The following is a 17621-nucleotide window of genomic DNA, read 5'->3' as shown; positions in this document are numbered from 1 at the left end:
GGTTCACTTTACTAATTGATTTGTATGACATTTGAACAGATTACAGCTGATGCATTTTAATACAATCTAAGAAGTGTTGGTGGCAACACATAGAAACTATATATTTACCATTTTAGATTAACTTGGAGCACTAAGTGTGTTATTGTGATTGTATACATAACTTGAGCCTTGTTTATATAAAGAACTGTTTTCACTAACAGTGTGTGGACATTCCTTTGAGGCCGCTTGTAGACTACACTGTACTTAAGAACCAGCCTGCATCACCTCCTGAAAGCTTAAGCCTTGATTGCTCGTCCAAGTTTCCAAAAATACAGAATCTTGGCTGGTGTGCTCTGTGCCACATAGAGGGTAGGAGTACAGATAACCCCCCCCCCCTCCAGTCTTTACAACATCGCTGCGCACAGGCATTTAACTCAGGCCGTTGGCACCCGCTGCAGTCCTTGGAATGGGTGCTTACCGTTAAATTAGCACCTGGCACTAAGTAAGAGCTTAGTGAGGTGCATGTTTGTTAATTGCGCACGCCATGGACAACAGAGCGAGGAAATGTGCCGTCATGTGAGATTTTTTTCTCCATTCACCAAGACACCCATGTTGTGGATTTAGGGTATGGTTAACCCTCTGTTTTCTGCAGAAGGAACAAGTTACTTACCTGTAACTGTTGTTCTCCAGCATGGGTCTGGCATGGATTCACATGCTCATGAATATTCCCCGTCGTCAGGCTGGGAATCCTCGGTAAAGAAAAAACCAGTATCAGTTTCGTTTCTGATCTGTCTTTCGTAGTAATAACCAATCACTGGTCTCTGCGTCATACTGACCACAGCCAATGACTGCCCTCTACCTAAGCACCGCCTCTGGCAGCCATCTTCAGATTTGGAAGCACGTGAAGTGGCAGTATGACCAAGTGAAGAGCCGCAGAGGGGTAGGCGGGAGGGTTCGCATGTGAATCCATGCCAGACCCATGCTGGAGAACAACAGTTACAGGTAAGTAACTTGTTCCTTCTCCAGCATGGGGTCTGGCATGGATTCACATGCTCATGAATAAAGAATACATAGCAGTACACACATGCACAACCACGGGAGGTGGCAAAGGCTCAACATTAAGCATCACATCAACTCAACATTAAGCATCTTACCTCCTCACCAGGCTCACCTCAGGCGAACAGGTTGCGCAGCACTGCTTGGCCGACCCTGGACTCCTCCCTGGAATCCCGGTCGACGCAGTAGAATTTCGTGAAGGTGTGCGTCGACCTCCACGTAGCAGCCCTGCATATGTCCAGCAGGGGCACACCAGATAGGAACGCCGTGGTAGCTGCGATCGCTCTGGTGGAATGGGCTCTCGGACGGCCAGGCAGCGGTCGGTTTGCCAACCGGTGACAGCACATGATACAGCCGGAGAGCCATCTGGAGATGGAAGCCTTCGAGAGAGCCTTCCCCTGATTGACAGGTCCAAAGTTCACAAAGAGTTGTGACGTCTTCCGAAAACCCTTCGTGCGGTCCACGTAGAACTTCAGCGCTCTAGCTACATCCAGCGAGTGCAAAGTCCTCTCAGCCGGCGACGAAGGCGACGGGAAGAACACAGGTAACACCAAGGGTTCGTTGATATGGAAGTCCGACGGTACCTTGGGCATGAAGGAGGGGTGCGTCCTGAGCACTACCCTCGTGTCGTGGAAAGTCAAGTACGGGGCCTTGCAGGAAAGGGCCTGGATCTCTCCCACTCGTCGTGCGGAGGTGATGGCCACAAGAAAAGCTGTTTTCCATGATAGAAACTTCAACGGGGCCGAGTGCAGAGGCTCGAACGGAGGTCCCATGAGCTTGGTCAGCACCACGTTGAGCTCCCACGCCGGGGCCGGAGCCTTCACCGGCGGGAACGATCTGAACAGTCCCTTCATGAACTCCTTCACCAGACGATGAGACCACAAGGACGTCCGCCCCGTGGTTCTGGTGTATCGGGAGATCGCAGCAAGATGAATCTTGATGGACGCGTGTGCCAGACCAGCTTTGGCCAGCGTCAGCAGGTACGGCAGTACTTTGGGAGCCGTAATCCGTAGAGGGTTAATCTTCTGTGCGTGGCACCAGACAGAGAACCTCTTCCATTTGTGTCCGTAGCATTTAAGAGTCGAGGACGCCCTGGCCTTTGCAAGAACCTCTCTGCAATCGGCCGGTATGTCGTATCCTCCAAACTCTAGCGCCGCAGGAGCCAGGCCTGCAAGTTCAGCGACTTCGGGTCGTGGTGGAGGATGGCGCCTCCTTCCCTGGAGAGTAGATCCGCGTCCGCCGGCAGCTTGATCGGCGGGGACGCTGACAAGTCCAGAAGGTCCGGGAACCATATCTGCCTCGGCCACGCAGGTGCGACGAGGATCATCCTGCACCGTGACCTCTTGAGCTGGTTGACGAGCCGGATTAGCAGAGGCAAGGGAGGGAACGCGTAGAGGAACAGGCCCTCCCAGGGGAACGAGAAAGCATCGCCCATGCTCCTCGTCTGGGGAAACCTGCTGGCGAACCTCCGGCACTTGGTGTTCGTCGCCGTCGCGAACAGGTCGATCTGGGGTGTGCCCCACCGTCGGAAGAGGCGATCCACCAGATCCTGCCGTAGTTCCCACTCGTGGCACGAGCGCAGCTCCCTGCTGAGTGAGTCGGCGATGGTGTTTTTTATCCCTGCCAGATGAAACGGCACCAGAAAAATCCCTTGGGCGACGGCCCAATGCCACAGGTCCTGCGCCTCCTTGGACAGCGCTGGGGACCTGGTTCCGCCCGGTTTCCTGATGTAAAACATGGTGGTGGTGTTGTCGGTGAAGATCCTCACCACCTTGCCCTTGAGGGACGGAAGGAAGGACCTGAGGGCCCAAAACACTGCACGGAGCTCCAGGACGTTGATATGCAGGGACTTCTCCGTCGGGAGCCAGAGTCCTCTTGCGTGCAGATTTTCGGTGTGCGCTCCCCACCCTTCCAGGGAGGCATCCGTGGTCACAGTCTCCTGGTGGGCTGGGGTCTGGAAGTCCATGCCCGCCGTCAGATGCGCGCGGGTGCCCCACCACCGTATTGCTCGTCGGAAACTCTAGTCGAGCTTGATCCTTTCCTCGAAGCTGCCAGTCGTCTGGATCCAGCGCGCATCCAGGAATTCTTGCAACGGGCGCATCCGGAGCCTGCACATGGGAATGAGGTAGATGCAGGAAGACATCATCCCGAGGAGGGACTTGATGGACCTCACCTTGGCCGCGTCGGCCACCAACATCCGTTGCACCTTGCCCAAGATGGTCCTGGTCCTCTCCTCCGACGGGGAGGCCAGAAGGGACACTGTGTCGAGCCTCGCTCCCAGAAACAGTGCGACTTGCGCGGGCACCAGGTGGGATTTGGCGTAGTTCACGGAGAATCCCAGGTCCGTGAGGAGTTGGACGGTCCTTGCCGTGTGGACCACGGCGAGCTCCCTCGTCTTGGCGCGGATGAGCCAGTCGTCCAGGTAGGGGTAGACGTGAATCCCCTCGCGGCGCAGCTGCGCCGCCACCGGTGCGAGGCACTTGGTGAATACCCTGGGTGCCGACCGTAGTCCGAAGGGAAGGGCTTTGAACTGGTAATGACGCCCTTGGACCACGAATCTGAGGAATTTTCGGTGCCCCTTTAGGATGGGAATGTGGAAGTAGGCATCCTCCAAATCCAACGACGATAGGAAGTCTCCTTCCTCCAGCTGACCCAGGACGTGCTGGAGGGTGACCATCCGGAACTTCTGCGCCTTGATGAACTTGTTCAGACGTCGCAGGTCTAGGATGGGGCGCCATCCTCCCGTCTTCTTCTTCACGAGGAAGTATCGCGAGTAGACTCCGGAGCCCCGAAGCCTCTTTGGGACGAGTTCGATGGCGCCCTTTCTGAGCATCGCCTTTACCTCCAGGAGAAGTTGAGGGACGTGAAGTTCTTTCCTGGCCACGGGGGGGACGCGCGGGCACCTTCTTTGAAACTCGAGCGCGTGGCCCCGGGCCAGGGCGTCCAGCACCCAACGGTCGGTGGAGATGGACTCCCACACGCTGACGAAGCCCGCCAGCCGGCCTCCCACCGGGGTGCTTCGGTGGGGGCCCGACCCCACGGCCGGTTCAATCCTGCTTGGACGCGGCCTTGCCGCCTTGACCTCCTTGGCGACGACGGCGGGGTCCGCTAGACTTGCCTCGTCCTCTGTAGGCCTCTTGCGACGACGAGCGGGCCGCTTGACGGTAGGAAGCGAAACCGCCGCCGGAACCTTTGGAGGCGCCCTTGCCTCCGCCGCTCCGAAAGGGCGTTCGTCGTTGCTGCAGGACTCCAAGGGCCCTGGCCGTCTCAGTATCCGCCTTGATGGCCTGAAGGGAATCGTCCACTGTCTTCCCAAACAGGTTGTTCCCGTCGAAGGGCATGTCCAGGACTCTGGTCTGGACGTCCTGCCGAAAGTCCGTAGCTTTGAGCCATCCACGACGTCGAAGGCAAACGCCGTTGCCCAGCTGGCGGAACCCAGTGTCGGCGATGTCCGTCGCCACGGTGATGGCGTGGTCCGACGCCACCTCACCTTCCTGCAGGATCTCAAGGGCCTCCGCCCTCTTGTCGTCCGGCAGAAAATCCAGCAGGGGAGCTATCTTGTACCAGAGCTCCCTGTCGTAGCGGGCCACGATAGCCAAGGCGTTGGCCGCTTTAATCGTCGTCGCTGCCGACGAGATGACTCTACGTCCCATAGCATCCAATTTCTTTCCCTCGCCGTCCGGCGGGGAAGTCGATGTGGAGGCCGCACCCCCCCCCCGCTTTCTTCCTGGCTGCCGCGGAGACGACGGAGTCCGGGGTAGGCTGCGCCCGGAGGCATAGGGGGGCCGTGTCCGGGACCCGGTACTTTTTCTCGTACCGGTCTCTTCTAGCTGGCGTCGTGGAAGGGTTCTTGAGGAGGGAAAGGCCCTCATCCCAAATGTCGTCCAACAGAGGCACTGCGAGGACCGTCTTCCTCTTGGCCTCGCGCCGCTGATAAAGGAAGCCTTCCTTTTTCTTCTCCTCAGGGCAGAGTTGGAAAAGCTCGGAAGCCCTGGAGATCATGGAGTGGAAAGATCCGATCTCGTCGGGCGGAGAAGCCCTGGTGGGAGGCGACGACGGAAAATCCTCGTCGTATGCCTCGTCGTCCGTACCCGTCGCTGCCGTGTCAGTCCCCGTATCATCCCCTCGGGTGGACGGGGAGGAGGGCTGGACGGGGCGCGACGGTTGAAAAGGAAGTGGTGGATGGATCCTTCTTTTCTTGGTAGGGGGAACACCAGAAGGTCCCGGTTCTGGATCCCCCGACGGGAGAGGTTCCTCCGTCGGTAACGGTAGCCTCGTCCTTATCTCGGAGCATAAGGACTGTATGGCCAACAAAATGGCCGCCGAGTTGTCTTGCGGCGCTGGCAGAGGGGGATCCGACGGGCGAGCAGGGGCCCCGTCGGTATCCTCGACGATGTCGTCGTCGTCACCTGCGTCGGGGTCCATTCCGACGGGCTGGCCTTCTTCCACGCCTAGGCCGTGGCTTAAGACCTCGATCAGCTCCTCTTCTGAGGTTGAGGCCGAATCTACGACGACGCCCTGCCCCCCCTTCTTCCCCACGGAGGGTTTCACGGGGGTCCTATCGATGGGCACAAAGGAAGACTCCCTCCGCGGAGGCAGGGAGATTCTGGGCCCTGAGGTCGCCACCACTGGTGTAGCCACCACAGGCTGAGCCAGGGCCGCCGCGACCGTTTCGATAGAGGGCTTGGTCGGATGGATCAAGGCCTTCACCACCTTAGGTGCGCTCACCGCCTTATCCTTGAGGGAGGGGGCACTGCCACGCTCCTCCTCTGCCTTAGAGCTCGACCGGGGCCTCTCCAGGAGCTTCGCCGGGTGCTCGGCCTTCCTCTTACCCGACCCAGAGCGTTGGCTCGTGGTTGATGGTGCCGGGGAGGGTGCGCCCTGCCTGGCGCCCGTAGAGCCCGACTGTTCGGCGCTCCCGGTGCCAGCGGACTCGCGGTGCTTGACCTTATGTTGGGCCCCCGTCGCCGGGGCGCCCTCAAAGGTCTTAGAAGACCGCTCGGATTTCTTCTTCTTCTCGCCAGACGGGCTCTTACCCTCCAGCCAGTTGGCGAGACGTTGATGGCGGTCCTTCATGGTCCGTTCCGACATGTTGCCGCAAAACGCACAGTCCTTCTCCACGTGCGTCTTGTCCTCATGAAGGCAGTAAAGGCAGAAAGAGTGTTCGTCCTCCTTGAAGACGTTCTGCAGCTGGCATCCAGGGCAGACCCTGAACAGCTTTCCGGGCGTCGAGCTTCCCTTCTCCTGGGCCATCTCCGAGACCGGGCCTGAGAAGCTTCTGGAGTCCTCCGAAGCGTAGCTCGACGAAATCTTCACCCTTGAGGGGCACAGATGAATCCGACACGGGTCCCCGTTGATCGGATGTAGGATCGGTGGAGCTTGAGGCTCTTTTGACCGAAAGAATCGAAGTTTTTTGTGAAAAAGCGCGAAAAATAGCACTAACGCTCGAGAGCAATAGCACGAGGATCCCAACACATGAACGTGCGGTAAAAATCTGAAGATGGCTGCCAGAGGCGGTGCTTAGGTAGAGGGCAGTCATTGGCTGTGGTCAGTATGACGCAGAGACCAGTGATTGGTTATTACTACGAAAGACAGATCAGAAACGAAACTGATACTGGTTTTTTCTTTACCGAGGATTCCCAGCCTGACGACGGGGAATATTCATGAGCATGTGAATCCATGCCAGACCCCATGCTGGAGAAATGTACAAGTACAAATATATGTGCACAAAAGACCACCAACTGAATAGGCAACACATCAGAGTGTGAATTACAAGAATGGTGGTCCTTTTATACAGAAACTGCTCTTGTTTGAACAAGTTATAAAGTGCCAACTATACTCAGCATTAATACAACAAAGAAGATTTATTTCACATTGCTAACGTAGTTCATTTATAGAAGATCCCCTGTAGAAGTTCCTGTAACTTTATATTAAACATTGTGGGAACCAAACAAGTTGGGCAGTGTTTGAGCTACACTATAGTAGCTGTAGAATAAGAGACGAAGGAAGCGTCCGAGCTACAACATGGTAGCTGTGAGAATAAGAGATTAGAACGGTGGTATTTACAACATGAAGTTGTGAATTCTGATTGTTCATGTGTAATTTGTTAGCTCTCATCAATATTTAATTACGTTAAGAGTCGTTTGTTGCACAAGTCACTTCATAGGGTGCACACGACACTGGAGTATGTTGGTGCATTTATGTATTTTTTAAACAAACTGAATGAACTATATTTTTATAACTGCCATGTGTGTATTCACACTAACAGACTATTTAGTCATTGTTCAAAAATCTATAGCAATACCAAATGTAGGGCTTGTGTCAATAAGCCGATGGCTAGTGTTAAATCCTACTACAATGTAGTTCTGTAAGGGTCTGTCTTGTCCTTTTATGCTTCCCCTGCCTACCATCTCCCCCGCACTGTTAAACCACCCCCCTCTTACCGGATTGCGGCAGCCTGCCACCGCAGCGGCAGTTGCTTCTGCTCCGGGTCAGTTGTGGCCACCATGGAAATGTATGGCCTTCGATAGCCACGGCGGACATCTTACAAAGTATTTTCGGTCAATGAACTGGACGCCATGAGGCATCCAGTTCATTGAATGAAAATACAATGCTCTCCACGGGTTACCGGATTAGCAAGGTGCCAATAGCGATAAGACCGGCAGGCCGGTTCGGGTGGTCAGCCCAAGGACCCTCGTTAAACGCTTTTGCTTCACTCAGGCCTTTGACTTGGGCCTCTGGCCGATAACACCTGATCCTGGCCCGCCAGAATGGGTCTTAATAGTGGCCCTTCTAGCCAGGACCGGTTTGCTCTTCCGTTTCCCATTGCTCTCATCTTAGATGCATAGGATGCTCCTTCACAGGCACTTTCCTTAAGGTGTGTACTTTACACAGGCCAGTGCCTGATGGTTGCCCAGGAAAGGCGACAGTTTGTAAGCTTAAACTTTTCGTTATGTCCAGGTGCCCAGCCCCAGAGAGCTCCAGCACAAATGTCCCAAATATAACACCAGCCTAATTGATAAGTTATTAAACTGCTTAGAGACCCATTAGCTGAATCTTAACCATGCCCTCCATGGAATATATAGAGGCAACAGGAGGGATGGCCCTAAAACAGGGTCAGGACTATGGGCTAACAAAGGGTGTGAACAGGAAGGGGGTCCTCCCTGTCAAAATTCTTCTCGGTTGCAACTCATTCAAATGCAGTTTTAATCAAATATACAGCATACAAGCAACATACTATTTTTTGCCATGTGATGCGGTGCTGTGTAGAAATACAACTAGACACTCCGTATAGTTAGTGTTGGTCAGTTTAGCACATTGCTGACACTATTTTTTATATTTTTTCTTAAAGGCAATAAAGTTTCTGTGGTCAGTAGTTGACCTATGTAGACGGACCGCAACACAATCCTGCACTACCAAAGCCACCATCCCAGGAACCTCTGGGATAATCTACTGTACGGACAATTCCTGAGAATTCACAGGAATTGCACTGATATTTGGCGAATTCAATACACATGCATCCTTATTGCATAACCAATTGTCAGCATGAGAATTCCCTAAGAAACTTACCCAAAAGAGAGCAAGATTTACTCCCAGAGAATTTTTATTACCAAAGAGCGGGATCCCGCAAGTGAGGACAACATTACTTCTGTCACCACCTTCTGCCCCAGTACAACCAAACTCAAGGGTACCATAAAGAAATTTTAGCCACTTGTCCAACTGAGCCTACATAATGAACCACTACCTAGAATGGCTCTGAAGAGATCTTAGAACTTTAAGGACATATTGACACATCCAAAAATAATTTTGACAGGCAGGAACCCTTCCTGTTCACACTCCATGGAATATAGACTGAGAAGATTGGGGAGAGTGGCCTTGGTGCTAGAACTATCAGTTTCAGATCGGTTTTTCCTGCAATTTCGAATGGGATTGCTGACTTCACAGCTGTTGGGAGTGTAGTGGGTTGGTATGAAAGTGTAAGAGGTTCCGTCACCTGCATGGTATGGTTATTGAATTGCCCGATTTGCACCGACTTTAAATATAGGTAAGGAAGCTTTTGAGTGCCCGTACAAGGGCCAAGGTAATAAAACGTGTTGCAGTTGTGAAAACGCGGTCTGCCTTTATGCAAAATATGGAAAGGTCACATGTATATATATATAAATAAAAGCTACAATCTAACTGGAAGATATTGAATTTGGGATTTTCTTTCATAGGAAGGATCATGGGGTTCTCTCTAGGGTTGACTATTGTAATAGCCTACTCAATCTTTCGTCTTCCACTCTGCATCCTTTCCAGCTAATCCAGAATAGGGCAGCAAGACTGATCCTTGACCTCAAGCCCAGGGACTGCATCAGTCCTGCCCTAAAAAGACTTTACTGGCTCCCGATTGCTGCACAGATTAAATTCAAATCCCTCTATCACCCACAAGGCTTTCTGGGGACGGAGACCACACTATCTTTAACTCTAATATTCCCCCTCTACAACCCTGCGCTCCTCGGGCACCAACTCCATATGTGTAAAGCGTTTCGCTAAACAGAGGGCAGGAGGTTGATCTCTTTACTCTTTAGCTGGCTCCCTACTTTGAACAGCCTCCACCCCCGCCTTCCCCATCACTCTCCTGCTAATCTCACTGTTGCTTGTTTGGCCCTGAACACCCCGCCCACAATGAATCCCTTCTAGCCTCAGTCTAGCCTCAGCACTTGCCTCGGCTCACCCTCCACTGTGGAGGAATGCACTCACCTTACATTGCATTTCACTAGTTGCTCACCCATCAGCACTGATCCCATTCCCCCTCCCTTCTGCACTTGCATATTCACAAGGTATAGTAGGTTCAGCCCCCCCCCGGCCCCACCTCTCCCACTGAATGTAATATTTGTCGGTATTACAATCGTTTTTCACATCCCCTTGCACCCTATCTGTTGCCCTTTGGGCACTTGGAAACAGCACTTCCCACCTAACAAGCAAAAAATAAATAAAATGGGGTCTTAGCCAATGGTCTTGCTGCTGTCTTATATTTTAGTAGCAGCGGAAGCCGCCCATTTGGACAGAAGAAGCCCCAGTCCACAAAACAAAAGCACAATGAGAAAGCTTACACGCACTGATGCCAGTTGCTCCTGGTTCTGAATGAATTAATACATGATCACAACATCTCTACTATCCCTCTCTCCCTCACAAACTAACTCTAACCAACCCACCTTACCGAGCCACATGAGCGCCTGTAGACCATAGCGAAATGGCAGCCGTGCATGGTGTAAATGAACGTAACATAACTAATTTGTATTTTTGAATCTACGCAATTGGTTTCTCTTTTTCAAATAAGAGGGTCTCACTTTTTTTTTTATTACTATGCACAAAACTTGACCAGCTAATTATATGCATTATATGTTGGTATGAAATCTCCACCAAATTATTCCCATAAGTATTGCCTTACTCGGCTCACCTTAAGTTTTAAATCCATAATCAAGACATTAGCTGGGTCAAATAATGAATTACCGAGTCAATATTCCAGGACTAGACAGGACAGTAGAAAACTATAGTAAGCAAGGGTAAATAAGTAAGGGACGTTGTTGCCAAGTAGCGCCACTGACGGAAGTGTCAAAACCCAATACATAGAGAAGCCAGTTCATCCATCTTTGATGTTTTCCATTCATGGTTACATTGGTCCATTAAAACCGTTGCTTGTCTAGATTTCTTGTTACAGTGACTCTGGTGATTCAACCTTGGTACTCTAATTGGAAATTAAACATGTTATCCAGCCGTTTGCAGGACTTCAAGGGGCGTCTTTCTGAATAGTTCGGGCCATATCCAGCAAGGGGTGATTTTGATCTCCAAGCGTTATAACCATCACTACCCCACCCCCCAGACCCCTCATATTCGACACAACCATGACTACGTGGCCTTCCACAAAGCCTTATGGCTTTTCCCAAATCCGTGAAAGGGTTCGCCCAAGGCCAAAATCCAACAATGGCCAAAGTTCTGAGAGAAATCAACACTAAAATGAAGGAAAAAAAATGTAACAGAAGAGGCACGGAAGACTGCTAACCAATTAGTTACTACTTCACCCCAGAAAGCAGGAACAATCAGGGCACATAATTCAGCCTATAGACCAATGATTTCCAGCCTATTCAGCTGCGTGCTGGTGCTACATGATCAAGAGAGGCGACCCCTGCCCATCTAGGAATAAGAACCTAGAAGCCTGCACCGGGGGCACAGATCAACTATGCTTGGCTAGACTCTCTGGAGAATCATGCACTAACCCAAGAAACCCTGTGGAGGCCATCTTAAAATTACACCCGGGACTCTGTCATTCCTACCAATAAGGCTCACTCTCTACTTTACATCAAACAGTAGAACGCAGCTATACCCCTCGATCAATTCGGCCTAGATGCACACATAACTACATCACTCATACTACACCTTAACAGCCTGGTAGAACGCAGCTAAAGCCCATGGGACACAGGACACAAAAAGAAGAAAAAAATAATCAGCCTAGCAGCACATCTCTTACACATGCCCCACGGCAGCAGGAATGCAGAGACCCCCCCCCCCCCCGTTCCACACATTACACTGATCCCTCACATCCACGGCACCACACATAGCATTAGAATGCAGCCAACCTGCGCAAACCACTCTGGCTACACACATACCAAGTGCACCCAAGCACTATATGCTACACTACTCTCCACTGATGCGGACCATGCTGCCCGAGGGCATTTAACCCACAGCACTTAAAGATCATACCAATGGTACATCTGGCACTATACAAATGCACCATAGCAGAACAATAAGGTAAGTGTAAAGACTGGAAGAGGGTGGGGGCGTCTGTGCTTCTGCTCTCTATATGGTAGAGGAAAGGCACACAGGACCCCAGCCAAGATTCTCTATTATTGGTAATGTAGTCGAGCAATCAAGGCCTAGCTTCTCAGGAGGTGATGCAGGCTGGTTCTGAAGTACGGTGTAGTCCCCAAGCACCCACAAAGGAAAGTCCACACACTGTATTAGTTAAAACAGTCTTTATATAATTAAGGTTTAAGATTATATACACAATAACTCACTTTGTGCTCAGTTAATCTATAATGGCAAATATATACAGTTGTACGTGGTACCACCATCATCAGATTTCAATAGTGAATCAACTGTACTCTGGTCAAATGTCACACAAATCACTTAATAAAAAGGTAACCAACAATAGATATTAGGAGGGAAAGCAATTGGTTAGAACAATTGGCAGAATACTGGCCCCTACCACTAGACAGTTCTGTGTGGGGATCCCCCGACCTGGGCAACCTGTAAAATAAAGATACATCAGACGCCCAGTCCATATATTGTTCAATTAGTCTTATTTCCTTCTATAATGTTTCTACCACCCTAATGTACCTGGAATATCAGAGTTTGACGAGTCGTCGACAGATCCTTCTTGAGCAGCTCCCTTTAAAGCAGGAGCCACAGATCGTCGAGATCCCTCGAAGAAAGTGAACTTGGCGTCGAGGCGGCAGCTTCGGTCCCAGCGGTGCTCGTCAACAACGATTCAAAGACGTCCTGCCAGGAAGAGGCGTGCAGGGGACCTCGATGTCGATAGATCAGGACCACAAAGAGTTTGTGAAGGACTGTGGCCCAGCAAGGGCGTTGAGTCGTTTGGCGGTCTTTGGGTGGCAGGAAACCCACTAGCGGATGCTCCTCGGCACATTGACGGCCTGGCCTTCTCCAGTGGGATAAGGCATGCGGACAAGGGTGTCCGTGAATCAAAAGGAGTGTTGCGGCTCCGGTCGTTGATGGTATGGCAAGCGGTCCCCTCTTCTGGGCAACACGGCTTCAACGGGCCTCCAGCGGTTATGCAGACATGTGAAGCCTGCTCGACGGCAGTGGACGGAATATCCAGTGCTTCTCTTTGTTCTCCTCTGCAGTTCCAGTCTCCGGTCGGCAGCCTATCGATGGTCTGATTTCCGGGGCGCTTCGGCGAAGGTTAGCAGTACTTGATGGTCCCTCGGAGCAAGGGAAGAGCGCCCCTAACCAGGTCCTCTTTGGATCAGTCTCAACGGCTTTCAGTCAACCTTCTTCAGGCTCGGCTTCGAGATTCAGCTTCAGTTTCAATGTTAGTTTCAACTCCAGCTTCTGAACCAATTCTAGCAGTGAGAGGACCCCAAATATACTAGTTGATCTCTTTCATTCTGCTGGGTCACACTCGGGCAACCAATCACTCAGAAGGAGATTCAGCAGTCAGTCAATCAGGTATACAGTGCATTCAGGCCATCCTCCTCCCTCTCAGACACTCACACATTCCTTGTTGAATTGGGACAAGTACCCAGCCATTCAACAGTACACACTGCATTCACACCAGTTTCAGGCAGGGCTGCCTCAGTCATTGTGTCAATCACCAGATACCAGACATCCACAACAAGAAGTGCAAATTGGTCACACTCCATTCAGCCAGGTCCCACCCACAGGGTGTACCCACAACATACAGTCACTGGGAAGGCTCCAGCCAGTCTGGCCTGGACTTCACAACACCGCCATATATGAAACTTCCACCCAACAGCCAGTCAGGGGGAAAGGGACAGAGTCAGGGCTTCTGGGAAAACAAATTAACGGGCAATAGAAAGCAAGAGGCCACAGGGGCCCTCTTGTTCCCCCTCAGGAATCAACTGATCCCAAAATTGAGAATACTCTGAGCACCTGTCAAATTCAGCATGGAGCTGCCACCAGCTCATACCCTGCTCTGTGGGCCACACACAGGTGCCCAAAAGCATACACTAGAGGCACAGGGTTGTATCCCCACCCAGGGGTGCCATAAGGGTATCCCATGGGTCTATACACCAAGAGCTTCACTGCCAGGAGTCCCACATGGACTCCTGGGCAGAAAAGCAATACAGAACACAAATGAAAAAGTAATACAGGACAAGGATAGGGAGGCCCTGTCCCTCCAATGCATTTCCAGCATCACAGTAAGTGATGCAATAAGATGGAACAAAGTCACAAGAAATGTTCCTTCGCTTCAGAAGTCCAATCTTTGTGCCCAAATGTCTCAATGCTTCTCCCCAGAATGTATCTGATCCAGGTTAAGTAATGTGTTGGTGAAAAAGAGAGGAGATGTAAAAAAAATGTTACCGGTAAGTAAAGGAGGTTTTCTTAGCTTTGAGGTAAAGCTGCTCAGGTGCAACGACCAGAAAGCAGTGAAATAGAAGGAAACAAAAGAGACCTGTTCTCAATATTATCCAAAGGAGGACAGGTGGAGAAAAAGGCTTCTCGTTTTGATTTTCCAGCGGACTGGAAGGGTCGACATTGGTCGCTGATGAGAATTTCCCACCTTTGGTTCCAGTGAGGTGCCCAGGAGCTGCGGGTGCATGGTTTCTTCTGGTTGGGTCCAAGAGCAGAGTGCAACCCTTAGCGATGGAGAAATGCAGAAAACACTGATGCAGACCTCTTCAGGACACTTCCTAAAATGGGGGGGAAGGAGAGTTACAGAGATGACCACTGCACACAGAGGACGGCGATGAGAACACATTGAGATTGGTTCATCGCACCTGTTAAGGAGTTGAAGCTTTGCACAGGGCTTCACAGACCAGGAAGTTCAACAGGCCTTCAGTGAGCCAGATTCAGAAAGGGAAGATGCTAGACCGCTTCAGGAGTCCGGTTCAGATCTTCATTTGACTGTTCTGCTACACAGGATTATTGGCTCAAACGCTGATTTGGCTGCAGGAGTCCTAACCCACCAATGGTAAGGATCTGCACCATTCAAACAGCAGGCAGTGTCCAATCAGGGACCACTGTTGGTTTGACTCACGTTACGTCCCATACTTAGAATTTCAAGCAACACGGATGTGGAGTGGGACCAAACAGTCCCACCTCCTTCCTGAGACACAGACAGAGACACACACACTAGCCTGCAAACAGCTTTCCTGGGCAAGTGCATGACCGTATATGGGATTTCCTGGTAAGGGGGCAACAATATGGCCAAAGAAGAAGCAAAAATCATGTGGTGTGGACTTTTTAGGGCACTAGCCACGTTTAGTAGCCATATGTGGTAAACACGAATGTGCAAACTAGCAAAACCACAAACTTTTCTGCTGCCACCAGCTTGTATTTAGACACAGTAAACAAAAATCCCAAGTGTACAAAAGTACACTGCATTGTAGGATGCTGTGTGCAATGTTAAATTAGATAAAAGGTAAAAAGACAAAAAGGGAAACAGTTCCCCAGTACGGATAGTCTGAAGGACTCCTCAGTTTCGCCATAATAAATTGAGCAAAAGGCCAGGGGGGTTAAGCTGAAGGCTTCACCAACCTGTAAAAAGTTGAAACAATGGCAAAACGGTGGGGGGGTGGGGGGGAGTGGAAAGTTGCAAAAAGAGAAATCTTCCTTAACAATATCACCCTTGAGTTAACCTGTACAGAAAAAGACATTCATGTGTGGACATAGGAAAGGGGGTGAAAGTGGAGAGCATAATCCGTTTAATGTACCATTTCACTGCGAAAGTTCAAACCACCACTTCTCTTCAGGAGCGCTCAGAAATGGACAGCACAATATTGTGCTATGTAAAACAGTTCTGGCATTACTGCATGAAAGAACCACCCTACCCAGAAAATTGCAAAGGTCACCAGATATTTTACAGGTAAATGAAACAGAAAAATAAGGAATGACTATACAATAACTCACTGCGGACTCTAGGAGACTTCCCACGTTTATTTGTGGGTGGGAGCAAGGAGAGAGCTACAGTGGCAGCCAGTTATCCGAAATCTGATACCATGCACTTTAACAGTATCAGCAAGTGAGTGCTTATTGGTGAAATTAACATGAGAATTTTACTAACACGGGATGCATCAGTTACGTTTAATTTCAAAATGAGTAGGCATGAATGCACATATTTTCCGCCAACAGCACTTCTCAATAGAATCAATGTATAATGTACTAACCTGTGAAACACCTACTACAAAATAAAAATGTTGGAATGATTCTGGGTAGAGAAGATTCTGCAAAAGATGAAAAATGTATTAAGAAATGCAATCTTTGCTTAGGGTGAGGATTTAACGTCTCAGAACGAGACCAAAATCTCACCCCCATTTACTAAAGATGCGCAACTACAACTTGATGACCATCAGCAGTCAAAACATTAAGAGCATGGAATGTATCCCTGCTGCACTGTCAATCACCGAAAGGTTCTCAAAAGCAGACATTTCAGCATCACGCATAGCAATAGTGGTAATGTGCTGTTTTGTATAACTACAAAGACAATTACTAGCATTCAATTGAAGGATCACTATTTGCATACAGTGTGTAGGTTAAATATAGGCCATATCAAGACTCAAAATTGAACAGTTAGACTTTATTTTCTTTTAAGATAGGGGGAAGGAAAAAAAAACTACATTCTGAAAGGAAGGTGGCTTAATGTGAGATACATACCTGTCACACTAGCATTCACTCCAGTATGCAGCAAAAAAGCCTGAAAGGGGAGGGGGGGAAAGAAAATGGTGAGCATCCAACCATTTGCCGACAGCAAAAGAGGGCGGTAATGAAAAGACTAGCACATAACTTCCCAGTTATTGTATGTTTAACCCTTATACTTCTATCACCTCCAGAGCTTTTTCAGCTCTAGTGCAAGACATGCCTACAGGCAAAAAGACAAACAACCACAGAGCATTCAAATGAATTTGGAAAACACTCGGGTCAGCTGTTAAGTGCTGCATTAGCACAAGATGAAATAAATGGTTATCAAGAACAAAGTGAAACTAATCCATAATGAAATGGACTTTGTACAAAATAGCTGGGTAGTCATCCTATCAACTAATTCCCTGCTAAGACATGTCAGTTTCCTTAAAATAGAGCATTATATTCTTGTTCGTTTGGGGAATTCAATGGTTTACAGTTCTCATTGATCGCCCCCCCCCCCCCCAACACCATTATTTTCTCGAATCATCAGTACGCCCCCTCTGCGCCTTGCAGCATGGATTTAAGCGAGGGTTCATCACTTACATTTCAATGCACTCGTTTCACTGTGACCCAACCTTGTTCACCAAAACCATCTTGTGGTAATGCAGTCGGAGGTAGGTAACACATTTGAATGCTCCGGCGGCACAAACCAAAGCATACATCCCTTGAATTCTTCGGCCACTGGGGCAAAAAAGTAACGCATTTAGACAATCCCGCGTAGCCATGAAAATGCACATTTGAGTTCCCTCCTGCAATGCATATTACCACAGCCTGTCGGTTTTTGCTTCATTATCCACGTGCGCCTCGATTACGATCTTAAACACAATTTTAGTTTTCACAAATCACTCTACATCTTGGTGAAACCACAACACCATCATCCTCTAGCTCAGCCTGATTAAGTGTTTATCATTTGCCTTACTGATGCTTCAAGTCTTTCAGAGGAACGCATTTATTCATCAATACATTTCTGTATTATTTTTGTATTATTTGTCAACAATGGAAGTCTACTCTCCTTTTCAATCAACATTCTCTGATAAGAGGTTTTTCTAGGATTGACCGAGGTTTATTAACTTCGCTAGTGCAAAATCATTTGGTTAGACATTTTCTTCACATATCCCCCCCCTCAACTTATTTTCCATTTCTCTAGTAACTTTCACAAATAC

The 17621-nt window shown here is 49.7% G+C and overlaps 1 protein-coding gene across 4 annotated transcripts in view; it reads right to left on the bottom strand.

Moving 5' to 3' along the window:
- The window catches only part of CBX5 (chromobox 5), a 217314-nt gene that overhangs the window by 182398 nt on the left and 17295 nt on the right, over nt 1-17621 (bottom strand). For 3 of the 4 annotated variants that reach the window (XM_069653252.1, XM_069653253.1, XM_069653254.1), the window contains exons 2-3: nt 16432-16471; nt 15945-16001 (exon numbers count right to left, since the gene is read on the bottom strand). The exons of the other annotated variant lie outside the window; for it this stretch is intronic. The gene's annotated coding sequence lies outside the window, so the exon portion shown is untranslated. The remainder of the gene's footprint in view (nt 1-15944; nt 16002-16431; nt 16472-17621) is intronic. 4 annotated transcript variants of the gene reach the window in all.

Source organism: Ambystoma mexicanum, chromosome 3q (assembly GCF_040938575.1).
Source record: "Ambystoma mexicanum isolate Mex_15411 chromosome 3q, UKY_AmexF1_1, whole genome shotgun sequence".
Taxonomy (NCBI): domain Eukaryota; kingdom Metazoa; phylum Chordata; class Amphibia; order Caudata; family Ambystomatidae; genus Ambystoma; species Ambystoma mexicanum.
The sequence above is the reverse complement of the archived record's forward strand: the minus strand, read 5'-3'. Positions and strand labels throughout refer to the sequence as shown.